At 38.5% G+C, this 13,125-nt stretch overlaps 1 protein-coding gene across 2 annotated transcripts in view; it reads left to right on the forward strand.

Moving 5' to 3' along the window:
• Nucleotides 1-13,125, forward strand: part of LRRTM4 (leucine rich repeat transmembrane neuronal 4) — a 451,637-nt gene that overhangs the window by 43,625 nt on the left and 394,887 nt on the right. For both annotated transcript variants that reach the window (XM_064497873.1, XM_064497874.1), the window contains one exon: nt 7,797-7,987. The gene's annotated coding sequence lies outside the window, so the exon portion shown is untranslated. The remainder of the gene's footprint in view (nt 1-7,796; nt 7,988-13,125) is intronic.

The following is a 13,125-nucleotide window of genomic DNA, read 5'->3' on the forward strand; positions in this document are numbered from 1 at the left end:
ATCTGGACTCCCAAACATTGTTCTTAACAATGTTTTCTCTTTCAAAGAAGAGGAGGAGGAAGGTAGAGCTTGGAGTCAAAAGCTGAGTAGCAAAATAAGCATTTTCCCTGTATAACGGGTATGGCACTGACAGATGAAGAGGTGAAGTGACTCATCTTAGGTCACGCAGAATCATCTTACAATGGAGTCCAGACCTCTTGAATCCTCATCCTCTTTCATAAATGCAAAACACTGTTTATTGTCTCAATATTGCCTCTTCCAAATTTGCCCTTTTGAATCTGTTTACGTTTGATATTTCCTCAGATTGTGTCTGGGAATTATGGAGGTTGTTAGTGACAGGAGGTGGAAGAAAGAACTTAGATCATTTTATGTTCCAGAGAGAATTCCTTGGGACTTTGAAGTGCAAAAAACTCTTGAGTCCATATCCTTAATGAACAAGTGAATCTGAGGTGTTTTATCTTGAGCTGGACTCCGTAATAACTCAGTGCACATTGTGATGTAGAGGGCTGAAGAGAGGATCACTTAAACACTGGCTTTGAAGTATGGTTTCATTCAGTCTCTTTCAGAACAGTTGGAACAAGTTTATTAGTAGTGGTTACTGACGTTTAACTTCAAACAGGCTGAACTTTGTTTCTTGTCAATACATTAGTGTTATTTGTGATCAAGAGATTGAGTATGACACTGGCAAAAAATCATTTCCATGGTGATGTTTCTTGCACTTCGCAGCTTTCATATCATTAAGGAGGAAAAGCGTCAGAAAACTGGTTTTAGTCCCCTGATTAAAGGAAGAGTGTTTTGTTTATTGTCCAGATCACCTGTGAGTATTCTTTCTCCTTTTGCAGGTCATGTGCTAAAATTATTCTGCTTCAGATCTCTTCAGACCCTGAGAATTACTTAACTGATTGGCTTGCCAAAATAACAAACTGAATGTCATTTTTCTCAGCTTTATTTATAGTAAGCTCCCTTTATTCCACACAGAAGCAGGAAAGGATTCTTAAAGTGGGCGTAGATAATCACATTTATGTTCACTTAATTCCCCTTGACACTGCCAGAATGGTGTAAATCAATGTTAGAATAGGCAAAAATCAACCTCCCTGTATCAGTGGTCTTGTGATGTGGACTACAGTAAAGCAAACTCATTTAACCTCTCTTAACGGTAGGTCACTCATTAATTACACAGTTTACAAGTCATCTGAAGCTGTTTTATTAGTACCAGAGCTGCAAAGATGATACCAGGAAGAACATTTCTGTCTATTTAGATATGCCCCAGTTTACTGAAGACATCATTCATAGTCTTCATTTTCATTGTATATGCCTTCTGTGTTTGGGCAATATTCTGGAAGTGGGAGACCTTATGAAGTTATTAGGAAGCTCTCATTGACCTAAATGGGACAACTTGAGGACATCTGTGTGAATAGTATTTCTTCTGTGTTCATTGAGCTATCAGCTGTTATTCTTGTGCAGAAAACCTGCACTGGTACTGGCACAAGTGCAAGTCGCATTTAATCCTGCTCAGGTGGTGCCATTGGTCCCTTTGTTTGGTTTTTTTTTGTTTTTTTTTTTCTATTTCTCTCCCTCCCCCTCCTCCCCCCCCCCCCCCCCCCGCATGGAGTGTTCATGTATGAAAATATATCAAGAACTGCTTAGCATAGTAGTGGTTTGTAAGTTATATAAGCCTTCCTACTGGGAGATGATCTCTTCAACTAAACCAATAAACATTGCTGGCTGAGATGCACTTAACTAACCAGAAATGCCACTGGGAAACATGTCTCAGGTGTGACAATATTGAATAAGAACTTTAATATTCAATGCATCTAAATACTGGTACAACATTCTGTAGCATAAAGAAGCATGAGAGAATGGTCTAGAAGAAAAAACTAAGAAACAGGGTTGCTGGCTAATTTCTGACTTCCTCCTCCTCTGCAACCTTGTATAAAACGTGCCCCTACTATACCAGCTTCTCCACCTTTCTGTGAAATGAAGAGGGTGATTCTTACTTTAATAGTTGTTAACAGCATTTCAAGATTCTGAATAGCTCACTCCAGGTGCAAATGGTAGTACTGTCCAATTATAAAGCATGCAAGTACTAGGAGAGTAAAGCAAGAGAAAGAAGAGAGTGGAAAAAGGACAAAAGAAAAGACATGCTGTCATCAGGATTGTGCAATGTGCTTTCTCCTGTATATCCGTTCTGAAGAAGCAAGGGATCATTAACTATACTTTTTTTTCCAAATCTTGTACTGTTAGTAATTCTATTAATAATAAGCACTCTCCTATTAAGCAAACTATCCAATTATTAATCCATTAGCAATTTTATTGCAGAAAAATTCATTGTAATGTCTATTCAGAAGATGTTCTTGACAGACTGGTTTGGGGCGGGAGGGGAGTATTGTCTAATTATGATTTAAAAGGTTGGCTTCCTAAACTTAATGGAGAATTAATGAGTTGCATTATTTCATAGTTCTCTAGCAAAACCTGCACACAAATTAACTGTACCTCCTGTTCTCTGCCTTGAAAACTTCACATGGCATGCTCAAGCTTTCTATGTGTTGCTCTCGTTTTGGTAGGAGCAGCAAGATTATATATATTAAAAAAAAAAAGCCAGAAATTACGATATTAACATGATGAGAACAGTTAGTACAGCAAAACCCAAGTTTTAAATGAAATGCTCTCTTGTCTTTTCAGAAGGCCTTTGTCATATCTTTGTTTACCTTCTGGTTGTTATAATATTCTGCTTTCTATTAGTGGGGGGTAAAATTTGAAAGCATTCAGGCATACAAGACTCTAAGGGGAAAGATGTGAAAAAACACTGTTGTCACTGTGATATCTGACAGGGGCTTAGTTATAGTGCTTGTTGGCAATTTTTCCTTAAAATCTTTTTGAAAAGATGGTGAGTTTGATTGAAGAAGAACAAGAAACATCATTACGGAACCTATGTTGTGTCATAGGGAGAAACCCCTGGAAAATTGAAAGTTCGAGGGCTAGCAATAAGGAGAAAATTAGCTGAGAACTGAGATTGTACTTAATTTCTGATTTCCATTTATTTATATATTTTGGTCTGGCTACTTCATGGATGTGTGGAAATTTCCAGTGTCAAAAGACAAAGAATCTGTCTTCTCACTAGTTCAACTGAGAGAAATCCAGATTGTTCCCCACCTTCTGACCCTGTTTGCTTTTTGTAACTACGGACAGGGCAGTTAATGCCTTAGTGACACCCTCTTCCACCTATAACAGGACTTACAAAGACTTCCTTATAACACAGGATGTTGTAAATGTAAATGTGTGGTACAGTAGGCTGATAGTGGCTGTATCTGAAAGGGTCCCAGTCTGTCCAACTTTAATGAAGATTGTATTTAATTTTATATGAGCAAATAGTTATATGTGATTTGAAGCCAAATCCTTTCCTTTTCCCTTAGGGGAAAAGGGAACAGGGGACTGTTTCTCCTAAAAAATACCTGCTTTTGCCCTTATTTAGGTTTTTCCCAGAAAGAAGGTTCATGTATAGTAAGTGATTGTAACATTCTCCTTTTCAGTTGCTTAGCTCCTTATACTGTGTTTCTCATGGTCATGAATATTTAATCCCAAATAGAGAATTAGAGAAGCCCCATCTGCTAATGCCAAGCAACCGCGAGAGCGAATTGGAGAAGCGTGGGGCTGTCTGTCTGCAGCTGTCCGTTTATTCATATAAACTGTCTCATCTCTCTGCCCGTGCTTCCCTTAGGCACCTGCGTGAGGACAGTGTTTCTGTCCTGCTACATCCTTACAATTTATGTCACTAAATGTCATGAGCTGTGACAAACAGCTAATTTATGATGGACACTTTACGATCTCCTGTGAAAGTTGTGAAGTGTTTTGAAGAAAAAGCAGAGTGATAACTTGCAGCTGGTAAAATAAGAAAATAAATCCAACATTGTTCATGTTTTGGAGTTCCTCAGTTATAGGGTGCTGAAAAGGATTGCGTAAAAACCAGGCACGTTCAGTCCATTATGACTTACCTTCTGTTATATGTAAGAGGTTCTGAGATGTCTTTGCAGAAAGAGCTAGGAATACAGTTTTTGGAAGAGTGCAGTTCCCATTTTCATACTTGATGCAAGTACTTAGGAGGCTCTGTGCAAGTCAGTAACATCCCTTCAAAATGAATATGACTTAAGTGCTCTGCTGAATTGTTTTTGAAAGCAAGACTTTCCATCTCTTAATACCATATTGAACCGAACGATGTTTGAAAACCCATGGCAATTTGTTTTATAGGGCCTCTGTCTTCCCATCCCAAGAGACTTGGGTATATTCTGCTTCAGATGTATTTGACTGGCTTCAGTAATGTTCAAGGTGTTACGAAATCCCTTCAGCGAAAGCTACTCTGTGGTGATTATTTGCGTATTTTACTATTAGAACATATCTACTTAATTTTTAAAGAAATTGGAGTAGAATAGATGACAAGTACTTTCTCTGTAGCTTTGTATTTTGTTTAATCAGGCAAACTGTGTCTTTCCTTTTTACTCTAAGAGTTACGTTAGTAGATTGTCCTGCACTTTAAAAGACATTCTGAGACTCATTTAAGAGGTGAAGCACACTGTTACGTCCTTTGCTTTACTGTCTAAAGTACTTTTTTTGAGGCATTTCATTTCTTCGTATTATTAGTCATAGGTAAATGGAATTAACACTGGTATCATCTTTAATGATGTGCAAAGAAAAACTGGGTTAAAGTAGTCTCACCATCTCAGCTAACAGGGCATCCCAGTTTGCTGCTGTATCTCACTAGCTGGCATTTCTCACTAGACAGTTTTTCTTTTGAAACTAAATTGCTGTTACGATGTTTTGTATAGAGTTGGTGCGTGCTTTTACAGTTACAATCCTGGTAGACATGGTCATAATCAAAAAAAAAAAAAAATTCCTTAGTCAGACAGCATTTGCTAACTAATTGGTAGTTCCTGTGTGGAAGAGTAAAAATGCCCCCAAATAAAAAGTCCATTGAGGGAAAGAATGATGTAAGAGAAAATTGTGCTATGAAAATTAACTCATTTTCTACATGTGCAGCAAAGTAGAAAGAGGACAATTACATGTTTAGATATTTGGCCACTGCTTATTGAGTATATGCACTTACCCTAAGTTGACATGTAGGGCAGCTATAGGATTTTAATTAACGAGTCATAGCTAGTCTGTTATAACACTAATACAGACAGATTGTTTTTCAGCTTGTGCAACAAACCTAAGTTAACATAGAGAAACTCATCCTCTGATGTGATAATACCAAGCCTCTCTCCCCTCTCCCCATTGAAAATTTGTCTGTGCAATTGCATAATGTTTCATTTTAAAGGAGACCCTTCCTTCTTCCTTTCCTTCCTTACCTTTACTGTTGCCTTGTTAATAGTGATGTTCTAATTGCATATGCTTTCCTATTTGAAGAGTTAGAAGAAGAAATTCCATTTTCTTTATCTGTATGCTAAAATTCCTGTATACCTAACACCATTTTTGTGCTTGTGATACCTTATCTCAAAAAGTTAGACTGGCAGGGGCTCTCAGCAGCACAAATTAAAATCTCCATATCTTCTTTCCCTGGAAAGTTAATGGGAGTTAGCTGTGTACCTGCCATTTGCGCCTAGGAGAGTATGTCCTAAATGCTTGAGCAAACATCGTCTTGAAAAAACCAAGGTTTCTGACAAGAAATTGCCATCGCTGAAACCCTGCAGTTTAGGTCCAAACAAGAAAAAAACTCACTGTTTTACTGTAACCTGCTCCCAAGAAAATCAGCACCAAGCCCCTGGCTCTGTGTTTCACATTGACATGTGAAGGTTTTAAAAGGTTTTCCAAGCACAGTGGAATTTTGCAATCCTTCTGCACTGTTAGCACCCAAGTGCACACTAATGTCCCTGACCTCAGGAATAGTTTTGTAGACAGTGTTTTGTAAGCTAATTGTGCAGTGCTTACAGTGTTAAAAGGTGATGAGAAAAGGAGGGTATGGCTACTCACTAGCAGAAGCTGTGCAAATTCAGTGACAGCCAAGATCTGTGGCCTTGCGTGAGGACAAGCAATATCTGATCAGCTGCTCCCAGCAAGAGAGCGGCTCCCCTTCTCTGTGATCCAGCAGTGGATCAAGCTGCAGCACAAATTAGAATTGATGGCAAGAAGTTGCCGTCAACCAGCAGACTGGCAGAATTTCACCACTGTGTGAAGCAGTGGCTCCCATGCCTGATTTCACTAGCACTCCCCGGGGGAGTTGAGAGGGAGCAGGAGCATTGCCAGAGAAGCCCATGAGCTAAATTGATTCTCTAATGCCCTGCTGACTTTTTAGTGTGTGCTGTCATTTCAAGTATAGTTTCTTTACCTAAAAAAAAGTGAGGATATGGAACAGCTCAAAATGTAAAAATGGCAGCACAGCAGACTTTGCTATCTTTTTACTTGGAGCAATGAATACCTGAAGGAAAGTATTTTCCAGAAAATTTATAAATTGAGTAGTCTTTGTTTCAGAATATCAGCAACGTGTTAGGAGTGCAGTGCAGTGGTTATATTATGGATCGATGCGTTCCCTTGATCATCCCCTTTGAGGGGGAAAAAAAACACCCAAGCCATTTCTTTGATCACAAGTAACCATAGTCATGAACTTTTTTCATGGTTGGTATGTTTGGCTTCTCATATTTTAAAGATAAAATTTCATGTACAGAAGTTAAAGTTATGGCTGGTTTGGAGTTATGATTTGACACCTGCTTACTCCAAACATTTATTTAAAAGCCAGGGTATAAGTGTAATTTATCAGTATTATAGAAGGATTTGTCTTAAATTTAGAGGCACTTGGGGGTCAAGGCTCCTAACCTTGCTGAATAAAAAGGGGCTTGGTTTAGTGATCACTGATTCAACATCATTTAAATGTTCAGATGAAAAAAATATAATGGAATGTAATGGTACATAAATTCTCCAAGGAGAAAATAAAGTCTATATGTATGTCTATATTTTATATGCTGAATGTTCTGCAGTTCGACAAGGACATGGATGAAGTTATCTTATGCCAGTGGCAGTGGAACATTGATTAAGAGCCTAGTGGCAATTATGAATTGGCTGGTGCCAGCAAAATGTTACAGCCTACTAGTCTCGTGTGGATATGCTACCTACGTCTGTAACTAACTGGTTAGCTTCCAGATGGGATAGTTTTCCTCTTTTCAGTATAGACTGTCTTTGCTTGTATCTGTGTCCTGTCAGAAGAACGCTGACCAGCTCCAATGAAAAATGATCATGAAAAATGATTAAAAATGAATTTTTACATGGATAATTTGGTAATATAAGAAGTCAGAACCAGTGAAATTAGGCTGAAATTTTTGAAGGGGCCGAAATTGGTACTTAGACCCCACTGAAATTTAATATGAATACAACACCTCTCCTGCTCCCCTCCTTTTCTCTTTAAGAAAATCCTCTCCCCCAAGTATGTGCTGTTTATGCGTTGTCTCTTTCTGCTTTGAGTACTCACCTCATAAATAAACTGTTGACTAAAATAAATTGCATATCAAAATACTTAAATTCTCAGGAAATGTTAATCACGCATTTCAACAGGCACAGGGAAAAAGTGTACTTGCAATAAAATTTGCCAAATGAATTAGGAAGCTTAACTTAGAGCACTTTATCTTCAGCAAAAAGTATATGAATGCAAAAACAGAACATTGTTGCTAATATCACAGATGTCTATTTTTTAAGAGCTACTTATACTGTACCAGCAAGTGCTTTGTGCCAATTACATTCTTTCTTACAGTCACTGTAGTTATTTGAGTTTATATACTGTAGTGGTCAGTGGTTTTCTATTGATCTTTCTTCAGGATGAGGAATACGCAGGCTGAACTGTAAAACAGCATTGAGGTTGGGACTGTTCTGAGAACCTTTCCTGACTGTAAATCAGCCAACACGGGTTGTCACTTCTGTGAGTGCAAAGAAACTTTCCTGTGGTGGGAATTTCACTGTTCATTCCAAATGGTGGAGAATCAGGCCTGGGAGGAGTGAGTTCCTAAAGGTAAGCACGTGCTTAAGTGCTTTTCTGGATCACTGCCTTGATCTATTGATGTTCTCAGTGTAATTTGCGGTAGCTATAATTGCCTTCCCACGTTTTCAGTGACTGCGCAGCATTAAATCTCCATGGACTGTCCTCCTCCTCCTAGAGTTAGTGCATCACCACTGCCTCTCAAAAATGTTCCCTCATGCCTTGAAGGTTACTGCAGAATAAGATGTCCTGTTCGATGAGGAATTAAATACCCCAGAAAAGTTTTTGTGGCTGCTGCTATCTCAGGTGGCAAAGGAATGGGTGAAAAGCTGACCATATTTTATGGATCAGTCTTTCCACGCTACATCCTTTTCAGGACGAATCGGAGCATGACCTTTTATTAGGGAAGCTGTAGAGAATACAGCCAGATGGCAATTAAGCCAAGTCTTTTTAGCTTAGTTTCTCAAAACCTTGTGGATTGGTGGATTTTTTAATTTCTTTTTATTTTTTTACTTGAGTTCATTTCAGTGTAGCTATTAATAAGCAGAACATTCAGACACTTGCCAAGGTACAGAGCAGGTGATGAATTGCTCCCTGACCAGCTTGAGATCCTGTTCTTACAGTTCTTGCTGTTAGATCATACAGCTGTTGGTCAGACGCTAGTTCAGGGTGCAGAACTCTGTAGGAGGAAGGAACTGTGAATTAGTCACACATGGAGCCGTGTTTTCTTGACTGCAGGGGAAACACAACCCACTGCTCTTGAGCAGTGCTAGACTCAAAGCTTGCTCTATGCGTATAGCTTTCATTCATAGAAGGGCTGCTGTTTTTCCTTCAAGGAAATTTTCAGTTGGCAATTCTTTGCTTTTCATGTAGATATTTACATCATTGCACAGTGCACACAAATTGCAGTATTTTCAAAGGGGAAAGAGTGACACTAACACTGTCCTGGAAGTTCAGTAGCTGTTCAAATCTGTGATACTAATGAGTAGGCCAGCAACTGCCTTACTCTGTAAAGCAGGAGCCCTGGTAATCTAATGACAGCATTAAAGCTTTAAATAACCTTAAATTTTATCTGGTGGATGTGAATAGTGACTTAAAGCAGTGTAATTAGTCAGTTGAATCACTCTCTAAATTGTAAAAAATAAAAATAAAATCAATTTTTTTATAACTTTGTTCTGCCCTTTAAAATGGTATTTCTTTCGGTGCTGCAGTGGGCCTCTTATTAGCCTGTAGTAGTGAGCAGAGATACTGTGCTAGGTAAATAAACCAGGCAGTGATGTCCCCTTTGCAAATAAAAAACATGCTAACCAAAAATTCTTGGCACTGTGTGAAGGAGATTTGCTTAAATTATGAGTGGTTGTAAGGCTATTACAGGAAACTGTATCATAAATTAAACAGATGTTAGGCTCCTCTCTTCTATTTTCTCTGTATTCTGAAATCAGTCTTCTAGAAGGGGAAATTGTGCACTTTGCAAAAAGTAATTATTAGAAGAATTTCATTACCAAATGAAATTGTAATCAATCATCCTGGCAGAGTGGTATTTTCCTTTAATCTGCACCCAGAGTAAGAGGTGGAAGAGGGTCGAGTATTCCTATACAGCTCTTTTATTGTACTCATCATCACAGTATTTGAATGCATTTCAATGGTATATTAATAAGGATAAATGACAGCTCTGTTATGTATGATTGCTTCTCCCAACTTCTCCCTAAAAACAGTCATGTCCACAGCAGCGTGTTTTGTTTTGGTAGAATTTGTTTTCTGTTCTCGTTTTTATGTCATATTGCTTTACTTTTGGTTTTCTTTGTTTTTTTTTGTTTTTTTGTTTTTTTTGTTTTTTGTTTTTTTTAAAGGCAAGGTCAAAAAAGTCCACCTTTTATTTGGAGCAACAGATGCTGAGGTTTATTGCAGTCCTTGATTCCCATGGGATTTTGTGAACAAATTGTTCGGAATTCGTTCCCAAACCAGCCCCAGTGAAGCACGCTCTTCTGCACAGAGGAGCTGCAAGCTGTATTGAGACAGCGCAGCAGAAAGAGAGATCTATAGCTTAAAATGAGAGATTGCCCAACTTTAATGCAAACACTAAATGTATGGGGAGATATTTTTCTCTGCATACTGAGGTTTTTTTGCACTAATGACACCGATCATAGCTATGAAGGACGAAGGGAAGAAAAAGACTCTGCTGGTCATAACCATGTATTTTCTCAATATAGCAATCTAATAGATAAGTAACTATTATTTTCTCTTTCATATAGAAATAGTCTACTGCTAGGCTTAATTTTAGAGTTCACTGAACCTTTTAAATATCAGGCATATTTCACAGTGGTACATGCTAAGGATTGACAAATGCTATCTTAAGAAACAAAAGTAACTCTTCCTAAAGAAAAAAAAGGTGTGGGGTAGGGAAGGAGGTCGGGAAGTAATATGGAGTAGGCTTCAGGTTGCCTGGAATGAAAAGAAAATGCAGCAGAAACTGGACAAAGCAATTTTAGCTTTGGTTTTGAGATTAAGGAGCCCATATGGGTAAGCCATTACATTGAACTGCTGCTGCTGTGTCAGCCAATTTTCTGCTTGCTGTGCTTGAGTAGAGTTTTCCCATTCAAAGAAATATACTTCCAACTTTCCTTGTGATTTCTTGGAATTAACAGTCAACTTGGTAACCTTCTGTAGGAGGCACAGTGTGTGCAGCTCAGCTTCAGGCAATCCATTGTTGAGTTGTAATTTTTGTCATTCTGTTTGCTTGATTTTTTTTTTGTTTGTTTTTAATGGAAAAAAGGAAGCTCTTCACTTTAAAATGGGAGTTAAAAGGCTTTTAAAAAGCCTTACTTGTGGGAGGCAGCTTCCTTGGAAAGAAATATTTATAATGTGTGCATTATGCATAGAAACTAGGAAGCTGGAAAATCTTGTGTCTACGAAAGCTTCGTGTTGCTGCTTAGTACAGAAAAAGGGAGGAGCTTGGATGTTAGACTTTTAGCTTTCTTGTGGGGCATGAACCCTGATAGGGATGCAGGAAGACTAACTCCATGGTTATGGTCTTGAATCCGCAATGTTAATTGCAGGTTTGTTGTATAATGTGTTAGGTGTTTGGCTAAGTGGTTGGACTCCCAGATCTGGGAGGCAGGTATGGAAGCAGATAGGCTATTGGATTCGCAGTCTGGAGAGTCTCCCTACTTCTGTCAGCTGCTTTTTATGTCACTCTGGGTAAGTTGCTTCATCTCTGTTTATCTAGCGTGTCTGCTAACGTGTTAATGTATGTATTAGGTAAAGATTATCTGAATGTGAATGTAGACAATGTTTACTGAACTGGAGCTCAGATTTTGCATGGGACCTCCAGCCACCATTGTTATGGGGCAATAATTTCCAACGATACTTCCAACAGTAATTCCAATAGTAAGGACTGAACACACAGTTATTTACATGTGCAAAACTTTGTTACACCATCACTCAGAAAAAGCATTATACTGGAATGGATTTTCTATGCTTTCTAGTCCACTTCTTTCCTGTTCCAGATGCCCACATTGTATAATCCTTTCCATAAATGTATCAAGCTCCATTTTGAGACCAGTGAGCTCTCCTGCCCTCATAGCTCCTGCTGAAAAGGACAAAATTTGTGTTTCTGTGCTATGAGACCAATTCTCAAGTAATTGGAAGTGGTGCAGCTCCACAGTTGTGAATGAATCCACACTGGTTGATAATAGGAGAGGATCTATCTATCTAGGCTTTGGCTATATACTTTTCTACCAGGGCCAATGGCAGAAATGGCTGTCAGGCCTTCAGCAGAGGAAAGCTATCACTGAAAAATAAGAACTTTTTAGCTCCTCAACTAAAGGAAACTGTTTCATTGCCCGGTAAAGTCCATGGTACTATGTCTGTTTACACTAGCCTGTGCTTTGGCTCAAAAGTACTACTTCTGGGACTGGGAAGCTGAAAAACACTGGTGTGGACAGGCTTTCTTTATATCTCTATTTTCCACCTTCTTATTTCTGTCCTCTTCAACTGCCAATAAATTAGTAAATGTTCTTTCAGGCTAAGATGCTGGGAAATTCCAGCTCTGCCATATTTCTCTTGCTCTGTTTATTGTAGGATAAGGAGACAGTAAAATGAATGGACTCCATAATATAATTTCCACATACCATCTCTTTTGTGCACTAATGAAATTGATGACAAGTATTTGGTTTCTTTTCTTCTGGTCTGGAGTTTAATTTCTAGATGGTCATTTGGGAATATATATGTAGGAATGGTATAAAATTTTCAAGGGTTTGAGGAGGAGGGTGGTGGAAGATAAAAATTCATCCAGTGTTAGGAAGAAAGTATAGATTTGATGAATATAATGAGATTTATATATTTATTTTTAAAAGTTTGGAAATCTTTTGAACACTTAGATTAAAATGAAGTGTAAATAATAATGAATGCAATTGCCCTGAATCTAGTTTTCAGTTGGTCTGTAAAAATCCATCTGATTGTGAAGGAGTTTTCTGTGGTGTTTGTGTATCCCTTTTCCAGCCCTGCGGTTCCTCTGTGGCATCCTGCATACTCGGCAGGTAGCTTGGCAAGGCTCTGCTGATTATTGCTGTGCTGGAGATTCTGGCCCTCGGAAGCCGCTAGGTAGAAGTACATATTTTACAGCTCATAAACTGAAGGGATTGTATGGCTCTAAGGACTGATAATAGGATGCAGCCCCATTCATTCTCAGATCACTGGCTGGAATTTAGCCCAGTCATGGATGAGGTACGATACATTGGCAGGGGCAGCATGAAAAAACTGGGACCAGTGATGCTCCCGCTGTACCTGTTTTGCAAATAAACATCACATATATTTCCCCACTCTGCCTGCTCCACACCTTTCAAAAGCTATATACAAGAAATAATCTGGAAATTTTTCTGTGTTTTTTAAGTATTAAAGCAACAATAAGAGCCAGAAACTTTGGATTTAGCTCTTTATGTTGAGCAAACCAGCATTTGCAGCATGGTTTGGGGAAAGGATGCTTCCAGTTTTGAAGATTTTATGTACATGTGGTAGAAAGGGGACTGAAGTCACTAGTTCCCATGATACAGAATGGCATTTCACATGAAAGATAGGCTTCTGTGCTGAGTAATGGACTGATGCTAATAATTTTCATTCTTAGAGGAAGGAAGCAGGAATGAGTGAGGAATATGTGGTAACTTTATTCACAC

This window comes from Dromaius novaehollandiae, chromosome 26, assembly GCF_036370855.1.
Source record: "Dromaius novaehollandiae isolate bDroNov1 chromosome 26, bDroNov1.hap1, whole genome shotgun sequence".
Taxonomy (NCBI): domain Eukaryota; kingdom Metazoa; phylum Chordata; class Aves; order Casuariiformes; family Dromaiidae; genus Dromaius; species Dromaius novaehollandiae.